This window comes from Emys orbicularis, chromosome 1 (assembly GCF_028017835.1).
Source record: "Emys orbicularis isolate rEmyOrb1 chromosome 1, rEmyOrb1.hap1, whole genome shotgun sequence".
In the NCBI taxonomy this organism is placed as follows: domain Eukaryota; kingdom Metazoa; phylum Chordata; order Testudines; family Emydidae; genus Emys; species Emys orbicularis.
This window is the reverse complement of record NC_088683.1, coordinates 175,584,078-175,601,949: the sequence shown is the minus strand read 5'-3', so window position 1 is coordinate 175,601,949 and position 17,872 is coordinate 175,584,078.

Below are 17,872 nucleotides of genomic sequence, written 5' to 3'. Positions count from 1 at the left end.
AGACAGCTCTCTCAGACCTCAACAGCTCCCTGACAATGTGCAAAAAGTTACTTTCCATTAAAAATAATAATGGTCTGTTCAATAAAATAAAGTTTCACAGCCTTCTGCATGTTTGTGAGGAGCAACTGAGGCACAAGACAAGTCTTAAGATTCCCAAGGACTTTTAATTGCTGACTTCATAAATATGAAGAGATGTAATGAAATAGTAAGAATGAGATTACATATGACCCAGCCAGCCCAGATAATAAAAGAAACACACACTGGTGTTTTGGACTGAATACACTGGTATTTGGTCCAAAACGAAGCAGATGGTGAAGCAAACAGGTAAGCATCTACTTTATCTTGCAGCTCCTGTAGCTCACCAATTACCCTTATTTATTTGGGGTACTTCAACACATATGTAAAATTAGATGGATGAAAGATGAAGAGAGGTAACAAAATGGAGTTCCATAGATTTATTGTCAGATAAATGATGCGGTACCATATATACAGCAAAAAGAACAGGAGTACTTGTGGCACCTTAGAGACTAACAAAGTGGCCCTTAAAAGCCTGCCCACCTAAGACAAATAGATGACATTGTCTGGGTATTTGAGGTATTACCTTCTACTTCCCTATATTTATTATAGGAAATACCTTGAATATTGAGGTTAATCCAGTTACTTAAATGCCAGATTTGGGTTTGTATATATATATATGGAAACCCCTTTTATTGTCAACGTTTAGTCTAGGTGGCCTTTTGTCACAACCCCCTGGTCATGGTGACTTTGAAGGGAGTACAGACCGTGCTGACATTCGGTTTGTTTGTGTAAATCTTCAGCCCACTTTAAAAGTTTTAAGGTCCTCTAAAATACCAAGGGTTACAGCCTGGCAGCATAGAAGTCAAAGGGGAAACTGTCACTGAATTTGACGGGGCCAGTTCATTTCTCCTATCTATTCAGTTGCACTGGGAATATTTTTTCAAAGCGGAGTGACTTGGAGCTTAACGAGCTTTAGGGCATGCTACAAGGCCCCTTTCTAAGAAGACTGTTCTGTGCAACTTCTACATGGAGGACAGGATGATTAAAGCCGAGATTGTGTTTTGAGGGGTTTTTCCCCCTCTCCTGTTACTTAGTTCTGCAGTGCTGCAGTCTTTGCAAGACTGGCATGTCATCATTTTTCAGAATGTGTTTTGGCACATTGTTCACGTATTTACTATGACCAGTTTTAGCAATTTACTGGTATAGATATTTTTTCTTTTCATTATTACTTCTAGTTCCTTCTCTTTGTGCTCATTTTTATCCCCTGTTGTTGTTTTTTTTTCTTTCCCTTTTACCTTAACCCAGCCTGGTGACATTTTTATATTTGGTTTCAGAGTAGCAGCTGTGTTGTTTCCATTTACTTTTTCATATGTATAAAATTTTAGACTGAATTGCCCAAGCAGGGATCACTGCTTGATACAGTAACATGACACTTCTGTAAGTAACCCACAATGCCTCAGGAATTCACAAAATTACAGATACCAAAGACACACAAATTTAGATCTACTTTCCAATAGTTGTATCCCTAAATCTTGGACTTCACACTCCAGTGCTGTTAATCTGAGACCTTTGGCAAGCATTACATTCACTTAAAAATAATTCTGGATTATCCTGGATTAACGCAGAGTCAGGGCACACGCAGAACATTGAATGCAGTTCTTGCCTTATATTCTTCTGATGTAATAATTAGAAATAATCACTCCAATTAGTTCCCTCAATTCTTCATGATTTTCATCTCCTAATTTCAGCTCTTAGCTATATTTATTTAGTTTTCTTATGCCTTTAGATTGTAGATCTTTTAGCCCTCGGACCTATTTTCTGTTTGGCACTGACCTAATTAATACTCTGCAGCTCTGCACAGGTTTACAGGATACGGAAATTACATTCTTACTATTATTTTATTAAGGGGGAGGGATAGCTCAGTGGTTTGAGCATTGGCCTGCTAAACCCAGGGTTGTGAGTTCAATCCTTGAGAGGGCCATTTAGGGATCTGGGGCAAAAATCTGTCTGGGGATTGGTCCTGCTCTCAGCAGGGGGTTGGACTAGATGACCTCCTGAGGTCCCTTTCAACGCTGAGATTCTATGGCCTGAGTTTTGGAGGGGATGAGTGGTAAAAAAAAAAAAAACACATTTTTAAATCTTCTGTTTTTCTGTCTATTTTAGGGTGTTGTATAACACCCATCTCCATAGTATCTAAAGGCTTTGCAGGTAAATGAGATATGCAAGACCAGATCCCTAATGATCTTAATGAAGTCTTCTGATCTCTGGTTCCAGGAGGCTCTGCTTTGGTTAATATATATTTGGGGCTTGTTCATTTCTCCTATCTATTCAGTTACACTGGGAATATTTTTTCAACACGGAGTGACTTGGAGCTTAACGAGCTTTAGGGCATGCTACAAGGTAGTCACAGTGCCTCAAAGAACTCATTCCATAGATTGAGCCTTTTGACCAGCAAAGTGTTATCTCCAGCTCTGGATATAGTTTTGTCCTGCATTTTGGGGGAAGCATTTTGTCCCAAAGAAACATAGCTATCTTAGCGGGTCATGGATGGAGATGCACTCACAGAAGTAACTGGGTTCTTATTCATCAATTCCACTGAAGACCAGCCCTTTAACAGATACGGGAAGTGGTCGGAGAGCCACTGGAGAGGATGCAGGACAGGCTGATAAGCTCATGTCAACCCATGCCATGGAGGCAACAGCTATTCTGCACAAGATGCTTCCACATTCTGCCCCAAGTACAGTAACTTACAGTAATTCAAGTAACAAATGTATGGATCACTTTAGCCAGATCCTCCTCAGGGAGGAAGCAATGACGTTTCTTAGCTGGCTGAAGATGGTGTGTGGCAATGGCAGGGCATAAGGGTAACAGACCCATAGACCTTAATGCCAGAAGGGACCATCGTGCTCATCTAGTCTGACCTCCTGCACGTTGCAGGCCACAGAACCTCACCCACCCACTCATGTAACAGACCCCTCTGCCTCTTGCTGAGTTACTGAAGTCCTCAAATCAAGACTGTACAGAACCCATCTCCCCCCATTCATATTCTCTTGGAGGCACCTGAAACTTAAACCCAGTACTGAGAAGTCTCAGAAGTATCTGATGTGAGAGGCTAGCACAGCACACTGATGAGAATATTGATTTTCATGCATGAATGTAGGTTAGAAGTTAAAATTCTGCATTAAAAGGGCACATTCACTTTATCATGCCAAGTCAACCACCATGTCAAAATACATAGTGACTGCCATTGAAGTGCCCCTATTCTGTACTATTGTATTTACTTTTGTCATGGTATGTCTCATGCATCAAATAGGATATACCACAAAATGTGTGGACAGTTTTACTACTGTGCATGGCAGCTGTCCAGTTCTTAAAGGCACTGGTTGTATCAATGTCCTATGGTTTGTTATATTTCTTGTAACACATCTGAGAACACTTAGCTTTGAGGTTAATAAACAAGATATCAAAGTAAGCTGATTTGTTTCCAATTATATAGACTAAAATTGATGGCTACCATTGTCTAACCCTGTTTTCTATTGCTTATAATTTTGTTAACTTTAACCATCTGAACTGAAATTTTCCAAGCTGGGTTTCTGACTCAGGGAGAAATGTTTTGGTAAATTTCAGCCAAAACTATTCAGTGATGTAAGAGAAGTAGGCTAGAGAAAGTACATTGTTGTGCCCTTGTTAAAAAATTCTGGCAACTGCTTTGAGGAGTTGTCGTGTTTCCCGTGCTTTGCATAGGCAACTTTAATTCTGGAATTTCCATTGCAAGTGCTTCATTTTGCAACCATAATGTTATTCTAACATCGTTTTTTACATGTGTAATTGTTAAGTTCATTGTGTGACTAAAGAAATGAAATACAGATACGTGAAAATGGTACGAACATTAAGAGGGGGAGGGGAAAAAATCACTAAACATTCAGGGTGGGATTTTCAAAAGCAGGACCATAACCAGAGTGCGGCAAACACAGCAGCCACCCAGGGCACAAAGCTCGGGGGGGGGGGGGGGAATGGGGCAGGAAATGATTTTAAAAATGATAGGGGATAGAGCCCTGTAGCAGGCATGGTATTGCCACCATTACTTCTGCGCTGCTGCTGGCAGTGGTGCTGCCTTCCGAGCAGGGCGGCTGGAGAGCAGCAGCTGCTTGCCGGGGTGTTCATGTTGTTTGCCGCACCAGAGAACTATTTTTTTAATCCTGGTCCTGCCCTACCCCACTATACCCAATACCACCCACTTCCACATTGTTTGTTGAATTTTTATCCAACTTCTGCTATTATGGCAGCAGGCTGGGGTGGCTCCAGCATCTTCCCTCTGCGGGGGCTGAGGTGGACTGGACAGAAAATTGGGGGATGGGGGGCTGTGCTATACATCTTGTGGGCACACTACATGTTTATTTTTTTAACAATACACACAAATGTGTTTTATGTTATTCTCAAAAGGAGAATACAAATATATACAGAAGGATCGGTTTTATGGCAGCTCACTGGTGCAACATTTATTCACAGAAAAATCAATAGGAAAAAAAACCTACACCAATAAATAAATAAATATATACACTAATAATATGAATAACAACAATAAACAAATGCAACTTCTGGGGGAAATTACTGGTTAAATAATACTAATGGCTAATTACTTTAAATCTGAGAATGTATTGTATTATATTTTAAAATTAGCCATTTGCGCACTCAATGAAAACAAACAACACACACATGCTATTATTTAAAGCAAAACAAACAACCGATCAAAGCTAAGTACACCTTTTTCCCTAGCCGATCGAGCCTGTATTTCCATTGCAGTCAAATCTAAACCCAAACACATATATCTGAAAATTCAAAATATTTTTAAGGTGCTGAGCGCTCTGGCATTGATCCAGGAAATTACTTAAAACTGCGCTTAACTTTAAGAACAAGTAGTCCCATTGACTATACATGTGCTTAAAGATATGCCTAAAGCTTAAAGCTAAACACTTGTTTAAGTGCTTTAATGGATCAGGGCCAGAGTGCTCAGAATCTTGCAAGATTGCATCCTATAACATCTGTCATTAAACTATGAACTAATAAAACTGGCGCAAACTGGGCCAGGTAATAGCTACTCTGATTTTTTTTAAAAAAGTAAAAATAAACCAAATAAAGAGTTACTGAAAAAGACAGTCAGTGATGAGCTGACCCAAATAGAAAGGTGTTGTACTAATTCCTGGAGACAGCCAATGGGGGACTCAGGTGGAGATCAGGGAATGAGTTCCACAAGTGAGGCCTTCTTGGTTCTGGGAGCTACCAATGATCTGGTGCCCGTACTGCGCAGACCAACAGTCACTCAAGTACCTGAGGCACTTATAATCAATTCATATCTTCTATCTAAGGGACAGGATTTGGCAAATAACTCTAGGCGTATAAAGATCTATTGTTAAGGGTCAAAGTCTGACCATGGATGTACTCTTGTTGCACCTATTTAACTCAAAGGGAGGAGCACATCAGTATCCAAGGGCACAACTTGATACTAAGATACTGTTTTAAAAAGTAATTATTCCTGTGTACCAGCCTACATAATGGTCAAATGACATGAAAACATTTAGGGACTGAGTCTCACTTATATTTAGGGTCCATTTACACTGCTCTGATTGTATAAAGTAGGCCCTTACCATGGGCATAAACATCATTTACTCTCAAGTCAAGGCCCCTTTCCCTTTATGCTGATTGAGTTGTGTAAAAAGGACTTAGTGTAAATGAGAATTGGGCTCTGTATTTTTTTAAAAACAAACCTGCTTTTTACATAAAAAGGCATAAATTAATCCATTTATCTTTTCTTTTTTGCATTTACAAAACTCTAAAAACAAATAAAGCCCCTTTTTTGTTTTGTTTTTTGGGGGGTATTTTTTGTTGAGAAACTGTACCAAAAATATCATTTAGGCTAAGATTCTTTAATCCAAAAAATGCAGCCCAGAGCAAATATCTATCCCTCAAATGTAAGCTCCTAATGGCTGTGATATATAAAATAGAACTATTACAGAGCCTTTAACCATAGCAGCATTGTTATGCAATGGAGCTGAAATAATACATATTTACATAAACTCACCCTTTCAAAATACAAGAAGTGAGATATGTAAAAATAGCTATTTTACTAGTTTTATTTATGAATTAAATTGTTACAGGTGTTGGAACTCTTGCAGCCTATCATGTTAACAACCTGAGTATTTAAAGTTCTTAAATATTTACATAAGACACACTTTTAAAAATGTGTAAACCTGTGTTTACATAATACAGTTTATTGTTCAGCATATAACATACTATTCTATCAATTCTTTATGTAGATTTTCCCCTAGAAAAAGAGAAAATAACAAATGTTTAAGGCATCTTAAAACTCACAACAATCCTCAACTCTTGGTTTTGCAGAGGTCTCAGGTCAGGGTGTGACAACACATACCATATCTGCTGGAATAGTTAAGGATAATAGGGCAAGTTTAAGAAAAGTTGGGCAGAAGTTAAGAATGGTGACTGTTGATTTTAAATTGTGTAGTTCCTTTCTAGAGTTGATTGCAATAGCAATGTAATACTAAAAAAGAATAAAACATATCTCTAGTTCATTAAAGTACCCTCCCACAATCAAGTTAGTTATACATAATGATCAAACTTGAAAGCATCTAAGTAGAAACAAAGGAGAAGGGGTGGGGGGATCAGGGGTAGTCAGTTATTTTTTGTCAAGGTCCAGATTTCTTGGTCAAGATATAGTCAAGGTCCAGATTGCAGAGAAACATTTTTCACACTGCAAGTGCCCAAACAAACACTTTACAATGCTGGGGCCTATTGATTTTATTTTTAATTAAATGAAAAAATAAAATCAAACCACTGTATAACCTAAAAATAAGCATGAAGATGTAATAAATTATAGCTGAAACTTTGAGAAAGTACATAGATCAAATGTCAAATAGATACAAATATTAGCATTAAAACACTGTCAGACAACTGTTTTAAGTTTTGAATTTGTTTTGAGTTTATAAAGAGCATTAGCTTTGGTTTTGTCAAATAAAATTATTGTAGATTGATAGATAGCTATATTTGAAACTTTCAAGCCTATTGTGGCTTATTTAATATTAATATCAGAGTTTAAAAGAAAATAACACATATATATGAACTCTCTATCTTAGCTTTATGATACAAGTCTTTCCAATAACACACCCACATACACACGGATTAAGCAAAAGAATCATGAATAATTGCTGTGAAATACCTATTAAAGCTGTAGTATCACTACTGAAAATGTAGCTTTATATAGCAATTTAAAATAAAATATGCATGAATAATGTATACTTATAATTCTTATCATCAGTGGGAAAAGTAACAGATCCTCTGCTGGACAAGGGTCTTGAAGTTTGGAGTGAGTTCAGTCAAGTCAAGAAGTTCCTGATCTCCCCTCATCCAGCTCCCCTCCCCTAACCACCCAATTGCCCTTCACCCAGCTCCCCTCCCTCCAACCCCCCCAATCACCTGCTCCCTGCCCATCCTGCCCAAAGAGGCTTCCACCACCCCACTCACTGAGCCCAGACACCAGCAGTCATGAGATAAGAGGGAAGGTCCTTTCATGGATCAGTAACTAGTTAAAAGACAGGAAATAAAGGGAGGAATAAATAATCCATTTTCACAATAGAGAGAGGTAAATAGCAGGGTTCCCCAAGAATTTGTACTGGTACCAGTGATGTTCAACATATTCATAAATGATCTGAAAAAAGGGGTAAACAGTGAGGTGGCAAAGTTTGTAGTCAATACAAAATTACTCAAGATAGTTAAGTCCAAAGCAGTCTGCAAAGAGTTTCAAAGGGATATCACAAAATTGTGTGAGTGGATAACAAAATGGCAAGTGTGATTCAATCTTGATAAATACAAAGTAATACACATTGTAAAACAAAATCCCAGCTATACATTAGTCCTTTGAATAAGAATTGCCTCTGGGTGGAAACATGGGGACTATCTTTCTTAACCAGAAAGGAAATCATTCTTTAAACATCTAGCAGGTTATTTTTATACAGACATGAAAATATAAATACAAAGAAACACAAAATCTGGCCTGGCTTGACTGCTTCTTGTTTAGCACAGAAATGAGTTCCCAGGCTCAATTTTGTGGCTTTGCAATTTTTTTCCTTTCTTTTTTTTTTATTCTGATTTCTTCAGGGTGCAAAGAAATAACATGTCTCTACAGTTAATAAACCTAGGCCTTGCCTACAACTGCAGGTTTCATCAATTTAACTAAAGCTCATAAAACAAGCTCAAACCCAATTTTAAACCAATGCAACTTTTCTGTGTCAACAAGGTCAAAGTGCAACACAGAAATGTTATAGCAAGGCTAAGCTATGCAAAGGCCAGGGCATCCAGTGTTATGGTCAGGGCTGGCTCCAGGGTTTTTGCCACCCCAAGCGGCACAAAAAAACAAACAAAAAAAGCCGCTATTGTGATCTGCGGCGGCAATTCGGCGGGAGGTCCTTCGCTCCGAGCGGGAGTGAGGGACCGTCCGCTGAATTGCCGCCGATTAGCTGGATGTGCCGCCCCTCTCCGGAGTGGCTGCCCCAAGCACCTGCTTGGCAAGCTGGAGCCTGGACCCGGCCCTGGTTATGGTTGCCACTGCATCTCTAGCCTGCCTCCTTTTTCTGTATGCATTACAATATGCTATCATCATCATTAACAACAACATTGTGGTGGGGCCCATGGGGCCCAATCAGGGTTCAGGGCTCCATTATACTAGACATCCTATATACCTACAATTTAAAAAAAAAAATCTTGTCCCCAAAAGCTTTCACTCTAAACATTTAATTCCATTATCATTGTGGTCTGTGTACACTATCATTATGTATTAATGTTCTGGGCACATTATCACCCAGGAAAGGGTTTATATGATCATGCCACCAAATTAATCTCTAACACTTCTTCCTAATTTATCTATTGGCTCTTTACTTCAAATTCAATCTGGCATAGCACTGGGCAATCCTACTTTCTGTTTGATAACTAATGCGATACCACACAAGCTCGTTGCACATTCTTTGTCATTTGAAAGGGCTTTGTCATAAATGGACAGTTAAGGGTTAATGCCTCTTTTACCTGTAAAGGGTTAAAAAGTTCACCTAGCCTAGCTGACACTTGACCAGAGAAACTAATGGGGGGACAAGATTTTTCAAGAGGAAGGAGGGAAGTTTTCTTTTGTCTCAGTGTTTGTTAAGTTTTGTGCCGGAGAGAAAAGATCCAGGAATCAGCCTCCTATTAGAGTAGTGAGTATTAGAGAAAAGAGTATTAAAGCTTGTATGCTCTCTCCCAGAGGTTTTCCTTTAACCTTTCTTTCTTTAATTAAAAGCCTTCTTTTTAAGAACCTGATTGATTTTTCCTTGTTTTAAGATCCAAGGGGGTTGGATCTGGACTCACCAGAAATTAGTGGGGGGAAAGAGGGGGGGATAGTTAATTGCTCCTTGTTTTAAGGTCCAAGGGTTTGGATCGGTATTCACCAGAAACTTGGTGAAGTCTCTCAAGGCTACCCAGGGAAGGGTTATAGTACTTGGGCGGGAGATATTTTGGGGGGAAGACAGTTTCCAAATAACTCATAAACAATTTGGTGGTGGCAGCATACTAATCTAAGCTGGTAATTAAGTTTAGGGGTTCTCATGCAGGTCCCCACATCTGTACCCTAAAGTTCAGAGTGGGGGTGAAACCTATGACAGGCTTCATGCAGCATTTTCATGTGTATTTTTTCCAAATATTTCACTGTGCACTGTCCCAGCTTTGCTTCCCCTCCCTCCCCTTCTGTCTGAAAAGTGCAGTAGTTAGTTGCACAACTGCTTGGCAGGCAAGATGTCTGTTCCAAATTCTCTGAGTTAGTATCTTTAGCCCCTTCTAATTCTTCAGAATGACAGTCTTCAAATGTGCAGAAGTAGGGAAATAATTTGCTATATGATTTCACTTTGGATAGGGAATGGGACTTGGGATTTCCACTGGGCTATCCTAGCAGACACTGAGTGTGACATTGTAAAGAGAGTGATGAAAAGCATTCAGCTGGCAGGCAAAGCAAGCATGAGTTTAACAATTTGGAGGAGGCTGATTTGAGAGTAGTCTGGGTGGGCAGCTTTTATTGACTCTCCTTCACTTCAGCCTTTAAGTTAAACTTGAAACACTGACACTAGACAATGTCCCCAGGGGCTCAGATATAATGGTTCTGTCAAAACACCACACACACACACACACAATTATTTTTGTTTCCAAGACCAAGCCTGTTCTTTGCTCTTCCTCAAAATGTGACACGCTCGCAAAGTCATTCAAAGAGTCACTGTCAGGTTAAGAGTCATGTGCCTGAACATGGACAAGCTAGAAGAAGGGTGAAAATGATGCAAGAAGCTCAGCAAGTTGAAATTTGTAGAATCATAGAAGTGTAGGATTGGAAGAGACCTCAATAGGTCATCTAGTCCAGTCCTCTGCACTTAAGGCAGGACTAAACTAGACCATCCCTGACAGGTGTTTGTCTAACCTGTTCTTTAAAACCTCCAATGATGGAGATTCCACAACCTCCCTAGGTAATTTGTTCCAGTGCTTAACTAACCTGACTGTTAGGAAGTTTTTTTTCTAATGTCCAACCTAAACCTCCCTTGCTGCAATTTAAGCCCATCGCTTCTTGTCCTATCCTTCGAGGTTAAGGAGAACAATTCTTCACCTTTCTCCTTGTAACAACCTTTTTATGTACTTGAAAACTGTTGTCATGGACCCTCTCAGTCTTCTCTTCTCCAGACGCTCTTATTGTTCCCAAATAATCATATAATCAAGGGCAGGGTGGGAGAACACCATGTGTCAGTATCCAGGTGGAATGTGGGGTGTGATGCTGGCAGATTAGGTGCCGGCCTATGCCCGGGTCCCCATGTCTCAACTGAAAACTGATAAATACATAGCTGGAATCAGACTGGCTCACCTGTGTGTTAGTATTGTTAAACTAGGTATTAGAATTATGAGAATGCACTTAGTGTTTAGACTTTATGGAATGTTTGTAAGAGACTGCATGTATTAATCTCAGTGATGACATCTGTATCCCATATTGTAAGGTAAAATGTGAGCAGTTGTATTGTGAGCCTCTTTTACTATGTAAATCACCAGATAGGAGGGACATCAGTGTAAAGGGCTGATCTTCAACAGAAGGTATTATGCCCTTCCCAAAAGGAAAAGTCCATTGATACCAGATGGACTATTGTGGGATTTTGTAACTGGCATTTCCCTTTGTACCACCACCAAGAGGACAAAAGACTTGTTGTTCTGCCTCCTCCCTGTGAAGAGGAGTCATGCAAGGGACTCCTCCAATCAGCTGAGTTTTACAGCTAAAAGCATGTGGGAAGAAGAGAATAAAACCCCTAACACAAAGGAACTGATTATCTATATGCTTGGGCTCTGCGGGGCAAAGTGTTTCTAGGTATAAGTAAGAGATTCCCCAACTGCTTAGCCTGGCTTAGCCCCAAAAGACAAATAGAGCAAACATTTCACTGTGCACGATGAAATAGAAGCTTCTATTACCTTTTGAAATTTAAGATTGTAACTCATTTGTTTATATGTTTACCTGCTTTAACCTTGTAAATAACATTTCCTTTTCCTATTAAATAAATCTTTTGATAGTTTATTATAGGACTAGCTACAAGCATTGTCTTTGGTGTGAGTTCTAAGGTGCAATTGACCTGGGGTCAGGGCCGGCTCTAACTTTTTTGCTGCCCCAAGCAGCAAAAAAAAGCGCCGCCCCGCCGAGCCCCCCCCCCCCCGCCGAGCGCCGCGCCCCCCCCCCGCCGAGCGCCGCGCCGCCAGAGCCCGCCCCCCCCGCCGAGCGCCGCCGGAACCCCCCCCCCAGCGCCGCGCCCCGCGCCACCCCCCCCCGCCGAGCGCCGTGCCGCCGGAGCGCCACCCCGCCACCCCAAGATTGGCCGCCCCTTACCAGGTGCCGCCCCAAGCATGTGCTTGGTTGCCTGGTGCTTGGAACCGGCCCTGCCTGGGGTTAATGACAGGTCCTTTGGGACTGGGAATAATCTGAATATTGCTCTGATTCTTGGTGTAATGGACCACCTATCACAAAAGTACACTCAACTGGGTGGCAAGTTATATCAGACTACCCCAAGGGACTGTCTGAGACTCCATGGCTAGGCTGTTATAGTGCCTGAGGAGTTTACACTAGATAATTGGTTGCTGAAATCTAAGTACAAAACTTACAACCAATTTGAGGTCTGTATCCTGCTCCATAATAGTCTGCCCTAAGGCTGGTACTCACACTCTTGAGTCACTGCCAGTAGAATTACAGGGGCCTGGGCCTCCATTGTGCAAATAGCTTGAGTTCTGTTCGAAAATACCACTGATCATGGGGTATCCTGCTTCTCCCAGCTCCTCTGTTCTTGGTAATAGGGCTCCCTCCACTGCCAGGACACCACAGCCTGCTACCACTCCTTCAGAGTGGGCTGAATTACTTAGAACTGGCTGACTTTCCCTTCTTTTGACAGATTTTAGGCTTGTGGGATTTCTATTCCTTCCAGACCATGCAGCAGTGGAATGATATTGCGTGTGTAAGTGGGTACAGTGAAAAAGTCTTTGTAAAGGGGTTCACACATCATAAGAGCCCTTTCTCCTGCCCAGGTACGGCATAGCATTTTTCCTCCCATATGGCACCCCCTATCCACAGGGGCTTTGTCATGGTGGAAATCTCTCTTTCCATAATTCAGTGCTCTCTCTTCATAACTCAGCCCTCTGTCTGGGTCACTATATGGTCCACTCCCTGGGGGTATCAAAGTCCCACCAGACCAGCTGTTAGAATGGCACCTCCCACAGTCCTGCACCGCTTCCCAGAAGCTGGTAGCACAACCCAGGCCCACCCTTTACACTGGTTTCCACTCCAGGGATCCTATGACCAGCAGCCAAGGTCTACACAATCCCCTTCCTTGCTGCTGTTTCCCTGGGCTTCTTCCTACCTTGACTTCTCAGGCTTTCTGTCCCCACAATTCCTCTAGTGTTGATCCCTTTTCCAGGACTAGAATCCTAAGACTTATTCTCCTTCCCCACCTCTCTACTCCCAGAAAATGGTGGGTGACACACACTCACACTCTCTAGCCTCAAACTCCCTGTGTTGGTATCCCTTACCCAACATCTCTCCCAGCTGGGCTTTAGCAGCAATTAGCAACCATAAATCCCTGGGCCTCCTCCCAGGTGCAACTGTGAAGGTTAATTGGCCCCTTCTGGGCCACTTTAACCCTTTCAGCGCTGGTGTGAGGTGAACACCTTATCACAGTCTTCTTATACCTTTTTTTACCAATAAGTAAGATGCTATTGGTTTGAGCAGTTGTTTTCTATACTTATAATGAGGAAATCCATTAGAACCAATTATATCTTCACTACCTGTAAAAAAGCAAAAGAAAACATTCTAACCATGCCCACTATATGTGTACACACACACACACACATTGCATTGCAATTGGTGGAGGGACTACTTTGCTTCTATTATTTTTCAATAATAAATTAGAATTGGTCTTGGCTATTACTTAAAATGTTATGAAACCTAAATTTTGGGGCCAAAAATGTCCTCAGTGTTCTCTAAGGATTTTTTAAAAAACCCTTATTTTAAGTGGAAATATAAATGTCTGATTTTTTTGTTTTTGTTTTGTTTTTAAACCCTGCTAAGCTTTTAGCCTCAGTGATATCCTCTGGCAATGAGTTCCCCAGGCTGATTGTTTCGGTGGGAAAAAGCATTTCCTTTAGTTTTAAATTTTGCTGCCTTTCAATTTGATTGAGCATTTGCATATGTTTGGATATTATTGTTTACCCTCTCTCATAATACTAACTCCTTTTATATCTGTTTAAATAATATCAGATCTGCTGGCAAAAGTTCTCAGGTTCTCCTCCAATAATTAAAGACCTAGAAGAACAGGAAATGGAATTTCCTGCCAGATTAGTCAAGTAGGATAAAATGTTTCACCAGCACCAAAGGGTGTCTTCGCTTTTACCACTGAAAATGAACCAGGAGATTTTTTTTCCCCTCAACTGCTATGTGTTGACACAATACAGTAAAGTCCATCTGAGATTATATTCTACTTTTATTAGGGAGTGTCAGATAAATGTAAGACTAAAGAATTAAAGTTAACTTAAATTTGGTTAAGGAAATATGTCTTGTAAAGGAAGCAAGTAGAAGGAAGGCTTTGAAAATATGTGATAAGGCTAGAAGGAATAAAGTAGGGAAGATGTCTGACTCAAAGAATAGCTAATGAGATAAGGGGAAGTTTCTAAAAAGAAGGCCTCTGACCGCTAGGGGTGACTGCAGATGGCTTTAAATCAAACACAGAGAGTCTGTCTTAAAATGAGTCAACATGGCCCTTGTCCAACCCACACACCTATGGGAATCCAGGTGCAATGGGCAAACTGTTGGACAGGAAGAAGAAGCAGAGGAAAGGTGGTTGTAAATCTTAACTAAATTAAGACTGGCAATTAGAGTGAACCATCTCCAAATAGTTTTTAGCTGAAGTCAGTAATTGGCAATTACATCACTTGTTAAAGGGTATAAAAAGTAAACTCTTAAAGGGCTCATTGCTAATAGCTGCTTGAGCATGCTGGAGCCAACCAATATGGGTCTAAGCACCCCTGGGTTTAGTCTGTTTAAGTATCTTGATCAAATGCTTATAAAGGTTTAGTTACTATTTGGATGTAATCAATTGCTTATTTAGGCATGTTTAGAGCAATTGTATATGTACTATTTGGCCTTTGGATTTAATAAAAGACTTTATGGTTACATTAATATTTGGTGGTTTCCCATACTATTAATAACTTCAAATATTATTAATTCTAAGAGAGAGCTAACGAGTTGTTACTGCTTTGGAAATAGGGCATAAATATTATAGCAAAGTAAACCCATCAGCTGTTTTTAGTGATATACATTTAAGAGTAACTGCCTCACAAGTTTAAATTTTTGAGAAGGAACTTTTCAACACCTGTGCCATTATACCTCTAGCAGTTCATAACCAGTTTAACAGATGCCATTTGTCTTTCTTTTATGCTACCGCTCAATGCCATTCAAGCAAGACCAGAAAGCTGCTCAGCAAGAACTGCTCTGACTTAATGTAAACATCAAGAGCTTGGGAGAACCAAACTGCTGGCAGAGAGGGCTAGTCTCAAATACCTGTCATGGGTTTACACCATGTTCACAAAGCAAAACATCCACAATTCAGTGATTGTCCTTGAAACAAGTCCTTGGCTTTGTTTATAACTTGTACTATCTCAAGTACATATATACATCAATTGTGTCAGTTGGCCTACGCCTCTAATGAGGGATGGTGTGTGCTGGTGGAATAAAATACAAGTCTGACAGTTTTAGATGCCTAGGTTACAGGCACTTGAGGAATATGATGGATTAGAGGGACTAGATGAATAAAACTGGAGTGTTGGACTGGATTGGGATAGAGAAAGTAACTTCAGTCACCTAGGAACAGTAATGTTGTATCGTTAACTTGTCTCTATAGAACAGGAAACCAAGGATTGTGGGAAGAAGATAGGCTGTGATTCCTAAATGAGGGATGGAAAAGTGCCCAGGACACTGTTAGCCATTCAGCCCCAAGTGAACTATGTTCAGCTAAAGTATCTATTTACCTTGGGATACAACCCCCCCTGTCTGGAAGTTAGGACAAACAGGTCAGCTGGGGGTTTTAGTGGGCCAGATTCTCTGTGGTGTAAATCAGCCTAACTTCACTGAAATCATCAGCTGAAGATCTGGCCTGTTATCTATTAGCTTCCTTTCCTTCTTCACTACACTGGTGTTTCTGTTCTCCTTGTTTTTGGCTCCCAGCACAGAAACTCATCAAAGGTGCTTCCTCCATGCCACAACAGCACCAGCCTCCCACGAGCTCCAGCCACTGCATCAGCAGGATCGACTCCCATGTTCTCCAGTCTGAGATGGGCAATAATCACTTTCCTCTCCCTTTTTAGCTTTGTTCCCTATAACACCACAAAAGCTCCCACTGTTTCGTCCCCTGACTTAAACCCACAATCCTTTGCAGTTACAAAGGCCTGTGGGATGTGATGGATTACAGGACCAATTTTTGGCCATTTTTTTTCAACCTTGAAGCCAAGAACCAATGTCATACAATCATCCTAGCTGTGCACTGTTAAACTGTTTTTTCACTCAAAAGATGGGTGTCTTCCAGCATCTGACAGAGTGCTCCTTATTTATAGCTTTTCTAAATTCATAATATTTGGAATCTGATGGGATGAAATTTGCTACATTATAGTTCAGGGGTCGGCAACGTTCGGCACGCGGCTCGCCAGGGTAAGCACCCTGGCGGGCCGGGCCAGTTTTATTTACCTGCTGACGCGGCAGGTTCGGCCAATCGCGGCTCCCACTGGCCACGGTTCGCCATCCCGGGCCAATGGGGGCAGTGGGAAGCCGCGGCCAGCACATCGCTCGCCCGCGCCGCTTCTCGCCACCCCCATTGGCCCGGGACGGCGAACCGCGGCCAGTGGGGGCCGCGATCGGCCGAACCTGCCGCGTCAGCAGGTAAATAAACTGGCCCGGCCCGCCAGAGTGCTTACCCTGGCGAGCCGCGTGCCGAACGTTGCTGACCCCTGTTATAGTTATACCTGGGGCTGATAAAACTACCTATTTAAGGTTGCCCAATATTTCTTGTTAGAAGACCCAGTTTTCAGTTGCTTATAACTTTGTCAAATTTTGGGAAATTTCACCCCAAACAGTTCAGCCATTTCTGAGGACAAGGCTTGGAAAAAATACATTTTTACTCATGTTAAATTCTTGAGACCTTCTCTTTGAAATGCTCTAGTACCTCCATGCCATGGAACATGGACTTGAAACTTGGCATGGACTTGAAACCACACCAGTCCAGAAGGGTTAAGGAAGACCACTGAGTAAAGATCACTGAGAAAGGCCATAAATGAGGGGTTTAGGCTACAGAAACAACCCATAATTGGAAGATGGAACTTACCTGAGCAAGTGGGGGCTGGACCAGTATAAAGCCAGGAAGCTGGCAACAGAAATGGTGACTGCAAGGAAGTCTTCAGCCACCCTCCATGCTTTAGAGAGGGAAGGAGGGAACGAGTAGGAGCCTGGGCCTCAAGGAAAAGTGTACCCAAAAGGGTGAGGAAGAAAGCCTGTGGGAGGCCAGTAGGAAGGAGCCCGGGTAGAGAGCAGCAAGGTTGGGGACTGAGCAGACTTTGGTTGCATGTTGTAGGGTCTCTGGGCTGGAATCCAGAATAGTGAGTGGGCCTGGGTTCCCCTACCACCCACTGACAGAGTGGCATTGCCTGGACAGCATGTCCAGTGACACGCTATATCCCAGAAGGGCAGACCACACAGTGACCTGGCTGGAGGGCTGAGTCACTAAGAGGACGCTTCAGCTCCTGGAGTGAGATGGGGGCTGCAGCCTGAGAGAAAGGAAAAAAGCGGAGAAACCACAAGGGGAGGCTTCGGATGTGGAAGAGAGCTAATCCCCAGAACAGCCAGGAGGATTTGCCACCTGCAGGGAGTAGCACATCCCTTGATACAGGAATGTTCCTTTTGCAACCTCAGTGAAAACTTGCTCAGATTTTGCTCAGTTATAAGCATTTTAAAAATTGCAGTTTGCATGTGTTTGATAGAGATCCTGTTAAAGTTAACAGCTAAAATCCAACTAGTCCAGTCCCACTGAGTGTGCTCCATCCCCTTACAGTGCCTAGTGCTGACCAGACTGTGCATGCATCATCCCCCTGCAGCAACTGAGTAAGCTCCAGCCCTGAACTACAAGGGAAAAAGCTGGATTTTTCCTTCTAATGGCAGCTCCCATCTATTCTGGGCTGGGTCCAGGCACCAGAACTGAGAGCCGGGAACCTCTCT